Source organism: Triticum aestivum, chromosome 6B (assembly GCF_018294505.1).
Source record: "Triticum aestivum cultivar Chinese Spring chromosome 6B, IWGSC CS RefSeq v2.1, whole genome shotgun sequence".
NCBI classification, from domain to species: domain Eukaryota; kingdom Viridiplantae; phylum Streptophyta; class Magnoliopsida; order Poales; family Poaceae; genus Triticum; species Triticum aestivum.
In genome coordinates this window covers 350,513,806-350,520,201 of record NC_057810.1, presented here as the reverse complement: position 1 = coordinate 350,520,201, position 6,396 = coordinate 350,513,806, and positions in this window count along the sequence as shown.

Below are 6,396 nucleotides of genomic sequence, written 5' to 3'. Positions count from 1 at the left end.
CTCTCTCTTGCACAAAATTACCAATCCCTCTCTCCCCCGCACAAAATTGTCAATCCCTCAACCCATGAGATCCTTCCCCTCTCGTCCATGTTTTTCCAGCTCTCTCATCAAACATGTTGTCTCTTCTCCTTCCACGTATACAGAATCACGTATATTACATCTCTCCATCTTTCTCACAGACCTAACTTCTTCCTCTCTCTTTCTCTCTCTCTCTCTGTGTGTGTGTCTCATTAGGTTTGTCTCCTAATCTCTCATCCACATACTTACAATCTTTCCCGCCCTATCTGCTCCATCTTCAAAAGCTCTCTCTGCACGTTTCATTCACACAATGGGATATGTCAAAATGTTGATTCTATAATGGCTGATGTAGAGTTTTGGTTGTTTTTGTTGCATCCTACAAAGTAATAACTATGAAATGCATTTAGATTCTCATTTGACTAGGATTATGTGAGTTTGAGCATGTTGTGAAGTACTATAGACCTTGTATACATCTTGGGATTCGACAATGATTGTAACTATTGAATTGTATAGACCATTACATTCGAAGTCAATAGCCTAATATATTTATTTCACAATTTCAACAAATGATTAGTTCACTACAAACTAAGAAAACAAATGTGTACTCCCTCCGTTTTTATTTAAGTCCACGTATTAGCATTGGTCAAAGTCAAGTTTTGTAAACTCTCAGAAAGCTTATAAAAAAATATTAACATATACAATAACAAATAAATACCATTAGATTCATTATTGAATGTACTTCCACATCATACATATTTGTTATGGTAAATGTTTATATTTTTATATAAACTTGGTCAAACTTTAGGAACTTTGACTTCGGTCAAACCTAATATGCAGAGTTTACTACTACTACTCGCTAGTTGCTTAGCCGAATCACTCAACACGCCACACGGGGAGTCTAGTGTCACAAAATTTTGAGGTCGGCAGGAAAATCTCCCGCGACCCTGATTTGAGCAGTGGGAAGTTACCATCATAGCCTTCGGAACAGGCCTACGTATGACGCTTGGTAGGGGCTATTTTCATAACTTCAGGTTCACCCTACCCAGCCAGCCCCACCCCGGCACCCAGAGTAGTACACCTGAATACTCCCCATTTTCTATCCCCACCGAAAAATAGACTTCTCCACGGCATCGCAACCTTCGTGCTCCTCCCCTTTACATCGGCGCACTCGCCCACCACAATGCATCTGCCTCATCAACAACCTCGTACGCCGCACTGGAGCTGGTCCACCGTCGTTGTCGTAGACGGAGCCTCTTCCCCGGCATTGTCTTCCATGGTCTCGGATCTGCTTCCCGGAAGCCGACGCCAAGCGCAGAAGTACCACCGTCGTGGACAATTAACTGACTCCCGTTGCCGACCATGACTCACAGAGGCCGCCGCGACCATCGTTCTCCTCCTCGATTGATAATGTGTGTATTGAATCACTTAGCAGTACATGTGCAGTTCCAATTTTGTTCATACCTACCCTGCAATTTTCCTGGGAGCTATTGTTCCCGTAAAAGTAATTGGTTATAGCCTCCATTGTCCAACAGAATATCATCTTGTAATTGTGCGTTGCTCCTATATCGCGCTGTGCTTGGGTAGGTTTTTCATCTGCAACCAGCAGTGTGGCAAATGATGGAAAGGTTTTCAGAACTAGCAAGATGCCCATGCATTGCACGCATCAAGATGCATTTGTATGAGTAGTTTATCTTGTGGGAGAAAAGGATGAACGAGGGAAGGCGTTATTTGCAAATCCGGAGAGGGGTATGAGTATCTTTTTGCAAATTCCAATTTGTTTCCTTCCTATCAGTCAGATATAAATTGGACGGCCTATATTGCTAGAAAAAAAGTATAGAGAAAAAAAGTAGACAGTAAAGGAAGTAGAGATAAATATTAAATATTAAATATAAAATAAATATAACCGTAGATAAGAGAGTAGAGATAGCAGAGACGTCAGGAAAGGATCGTGCACGCTCGGGAAAAGGCGGCCAAGCATGCACTAGTTTTGGCGCGCGGCGTCCGGCGCGCTTTATAAAATCCAACGCCCTCCCACCGCTCTGTGCCTTGCCACCGCTCTGTGCCTCGCCACTGCTCTCTCCCTGCTCTTTTTTGCCTCACTGCTGCCGTGCCACCATGCCGCTGCGTCGCCGGGAAACTTGGGGATACCGCGGCGTCCGCGCGCGCCCCTCCAGCGGCTTCTCCGCCGAGATCCGGTTCCGCGGGATGTGCCTCGGCCTTGGCAATTTTGACACCGCCACCGAGGCCGCCCGTGCATACGACGTGGCAGCGTGGCACCTCCGGTGGCCTCATAGAACATTGAACTTCCCCAACGTGCCGACGCGGGATCGGGTGTAGGAGCTTGCGCCTCTGCCGCAGGTTAGCACCGACGAGGATCGTTGCGACAACCGGAGGCGGGAGCACTATCTCGGCATCTCCGAGATGGACGAGGAAGCCATTGCGTTGTGGCGCCAACACATCCCGCAGGATATCATCAACGAGCGCGAGTTCTATGCGCAAAGGAGGGCGGAGAGGGATAAGAGGAGGGCGAAGCGAGCCGCCTATTGCGAGGACAAGCATAGGCGAAAAGCGGACGCTCAATTCAACATGAGGCTAGGAGCAGCGTCGCCCTGGGAATCTGACGATGATCGGTATCTTCACGCCTACAGTCAGACGTCGGAGGAGGACATCACCGAGGAGCAGTCGGACGACGAGGAGTAGTTGAATTATCTTTTTTGTATCTACCTATGCTGAGAACTATCCTCTACTCTCTAGTATCTACTTCTCGATCTCAGCACTATAAACGCTTTTTTAAAGCGCCGCGCATTGTGATTCTGTTGGAGATGCTCTAACATGGCAGATGAGTGCTTTAATGTTGCCCACAAGATGCGCGAGTATTACTAGTAGTATTTTTCTTGCCATGTTGAGATTTTGAAACCACGAGTGTGAACATGCCGAGGAGCAATGAAGACCAAACATGGGATATTCGGGACATCTTCAAGGAGCGTGGCAAGTTAAAGAGGAGCTGCACCGAACCTGTAAAACGAGCTTTGGTAAGTAACACCCTTGCAATTACTTTCGTTTAGCCTCGTGTTCTTTGATGTGTATATGTTGTAGTTTCCGTTTCTCTTAAGCATGGTGTTCTTCGATGTGTAATAAGAAGAGTCTTAATCGTCCTAATGCTTTCGTTTTTAACTTGATGTAGGAAGTGGGTGTTCTCACCGTGTAGTATGTTTTTATATTTCTTTTCCTTTTGAATTCACTTCTCCGAGTTCTCTTTATCTGGCTTCTACTAAATGGATCTAGGTTTCTCTGAGTATTGATCTAAAAAAGAAGTAACTTCATGTCAGGATGCAGTTCCTGCGAGGAGGGAAGTATGGTCAACCTCGAGATCATGTTTCCAAAATGAGGTTGGATTACACACAAGGTGCCAGTTCCCTAATGATGCTGGATTAGACACAAGGTGCAAATTCCCAGATGATGCTGGATTACACACAAGCCAGGTGGAGTCGTCAGCTGTTCGTGTCCTCGTGGCATTAGTAAAGGCTGAAAGAAAGCGTGCAGCAGCCCTTGAGAATGTAGCTGAGTTCCTGAAGAAGCAAAAAGAGCAATTAGATGCTCTCTTCACCCAAGACAAAGAAGAGATGGAAGAAGCCAGAAATAAGCTAGCAGAGGCAGAGCAGGCTAGGCGTCTCCTGCTATCTAAAACTGTTGTCAATACAAAATTTCCTTCATAATAGCTAGGTTCAAATGTTTATCCAGTTAGCATGCCTGTTGTGATGTCTGTGCATCTACTGATGTGGCACAAAATGTTTTTTCAGGTCATATAATAACAACAATTACTTTCCAAACAATAACAGACGAAGCATTGGATATGGTATAGTTCACGCGCAAGCCCGACATTCCAAGTCCAACTTCCACATCAAACTCATGTTCATAGATATCTGCACATTCATACATAATGTCCACAACCATGATACACTTCAAAGCCAAAAAAATGTGAGGAGAGTTATAAATAAAGAAAAACCTCTACTAGTTCCTGCTACCAGTGCTACCACAACAAGTCAAGACCATGCATAAACTAATTATATTTTAGTCATTTTTTGTGTTCTAAAATGCCTGCCGGCTCGCGGAAGGACGTGTTGCCGGCACACGCGCGGATTCAATGAAGGCAGGCGGGGCAGTCTTAAGCTGGTTGCACGCGGTGAGGAGGCGTGCTCAGTCGGGCCTGCAGCGAGTGCGGCCCTCTTGGCCGGTGCGCAGGTTCAATGCCTTCGCTATGAGAGGTCGCGTCCGTGTCAGAGCAATCACTCCCTCCAGTCCTTTTTTGTTTGGGTATAACAAAATCTCGTTTTCCATTCACATTTTACAAGTAAAATTCGTGGACAAACTTTGACCCGAAGTACGATGGGGACTATTAAACCAGAATGGAGGTAGTAGTTTTTTTAATAAAAGAAGGGTTTCCCTTTCCGATTACTGAAAACCAGCATCTAAATCTAAACCATAGTATTTGCCCTAGAACTACCAGGTTCAACATCTCGTAACATAAACCCATACAACCATACGCCAAGGAGGTACGTAGTACTATGAATTCTATTTTCGCTCCATACCAATCATTCTAAAAACTCCTTATTACTTATAACGTGCCATTTAAAATTGGAACTCTTAACCCCGCTAAAAAATGATATTTAAACGTGGCTACTCGGTCTGTGGCAACTAGCGAGCCACCGTGCTCCAAGTCGTTCACCTGTGGTCCCGACCATCAACTCCTACAAAGGTGCTCCACCACGTACCCGGTACCCGCGAATGCATTAATCATGCACCTAGAGTTTTAGGGTTTATTTGTTAACATCGCCTTTGCGTAACACTCATGTGTGCAAGACTGCGAGAGGCCGACTGCGTGCGTGCGCCTCTTCTCTTCGTATATGTACTCCACTGTTTGTCTGGTGTCCAGAAAATTATAATAACTACTAGCAATGTGCCAATGCGTTGCCACACGATCAAAGTAGATTAATACATATTCACCGATTTGATAGAAAAAAAAGTCTAGTTTTGAAATACGTATATCACTAAAAATATGTTATATTTCACTCAAAATATATTCCTTTGGCGGTTTTGATGAGATAAGGGAGGCATGTTGTTGGTTTCAAGATTCGAGAAGTGGTATATGTCTAACTTCTACTCTTACTAGCAAGATGCCCGTGCATTGTCGGTGATGATCGTGTGCCTGCCATCATGCAATATAGGCCGTCCGATTTATATATGACGGATAGGAAGGAAACTATGGCAATTTTGCAAAAAGATACCCACACCCCTCTCCACATTTGCAAATAAGGTCTTCCCTCGTTCATCCTTTTCCCCCACAAGATAAACTACTCATACAAATGCATCTTGATGTTCCATGCAACGCATGGTATCTTGCTAGTTGTTGCAAAAAGCCCATATGTGTGTGAGAGAGAGAGGGAGAGTGGAGGAGGACGGAGTGCATGTGTGACAAAGACACAAGTAGTGTGTGTGCGATAGGTATCAGCTTAACATGAGGCGATAGTGTGTGTGTGCACGATCGAGAGGGTGTGTCTCAAGAAGAGAAGAAAAAGCTACATAGATACAAGGAGCGAGAGAGTGACATGTATGCGATGGTGGAAGCATGAGTGTGCGGGTGTATAAACCTATCTAGAGGCTAGCTAGTCAATAAATGCATGTGAGAGAAATACGAGTCGGGGTGCGAAAGCGAGAGTTTTGTGTGTGTGTGAGAGAGAGATGGTAGTCGGGAAGGGGGGTGAAAGGACGAGTTGTGTGTGTGTGTCTGAGAGAGAGAGAGAGGAGACAGTAGTCGGGGTTGTCTGATCGGTGTCAGTCTGGGATGGAGACGAAAAGGAGACCACAACAAATGTTGTGTCTACAGGAGAGAGAGAGAGAGAGAGAGAGAGAGAGAGAGTAATTTTAGTGGTATGAGTCATATGTAGAGACATATAGGGTGTGTGAGAGAATCCCATAGAGAGAAAGACAAAGTGAAAGACGAGTGGAGACTCTATGTGTGGCGGTGAAAAATAAAGCTTAGGTACCGAGTGATACTAGAGAACAGTAGAGACATGAGAGATAATGAAAACCGTGTAATGTATAATGATAGGGAGAGTGTGACACTTCTCAAGGGAGATGTCGAGAGACCATGTTTGCGAGGATAGGAGAAACATGAAGTGAGCGTGCGGGTGAGTTGGAGAAAAGAGAGTGATGGCTACCTGAAGGAGCATGCATGCGAGAGAGATGGGCGTGAAAGGAGTGAACAAAAAAGGGATTCAAATATTTGAATTCGAGATGATGATACATGTAATCCATACTCGAACCAAAATTAATCTATCAAACATGCATACTCATATGAATTCACGCACATCTATGTTA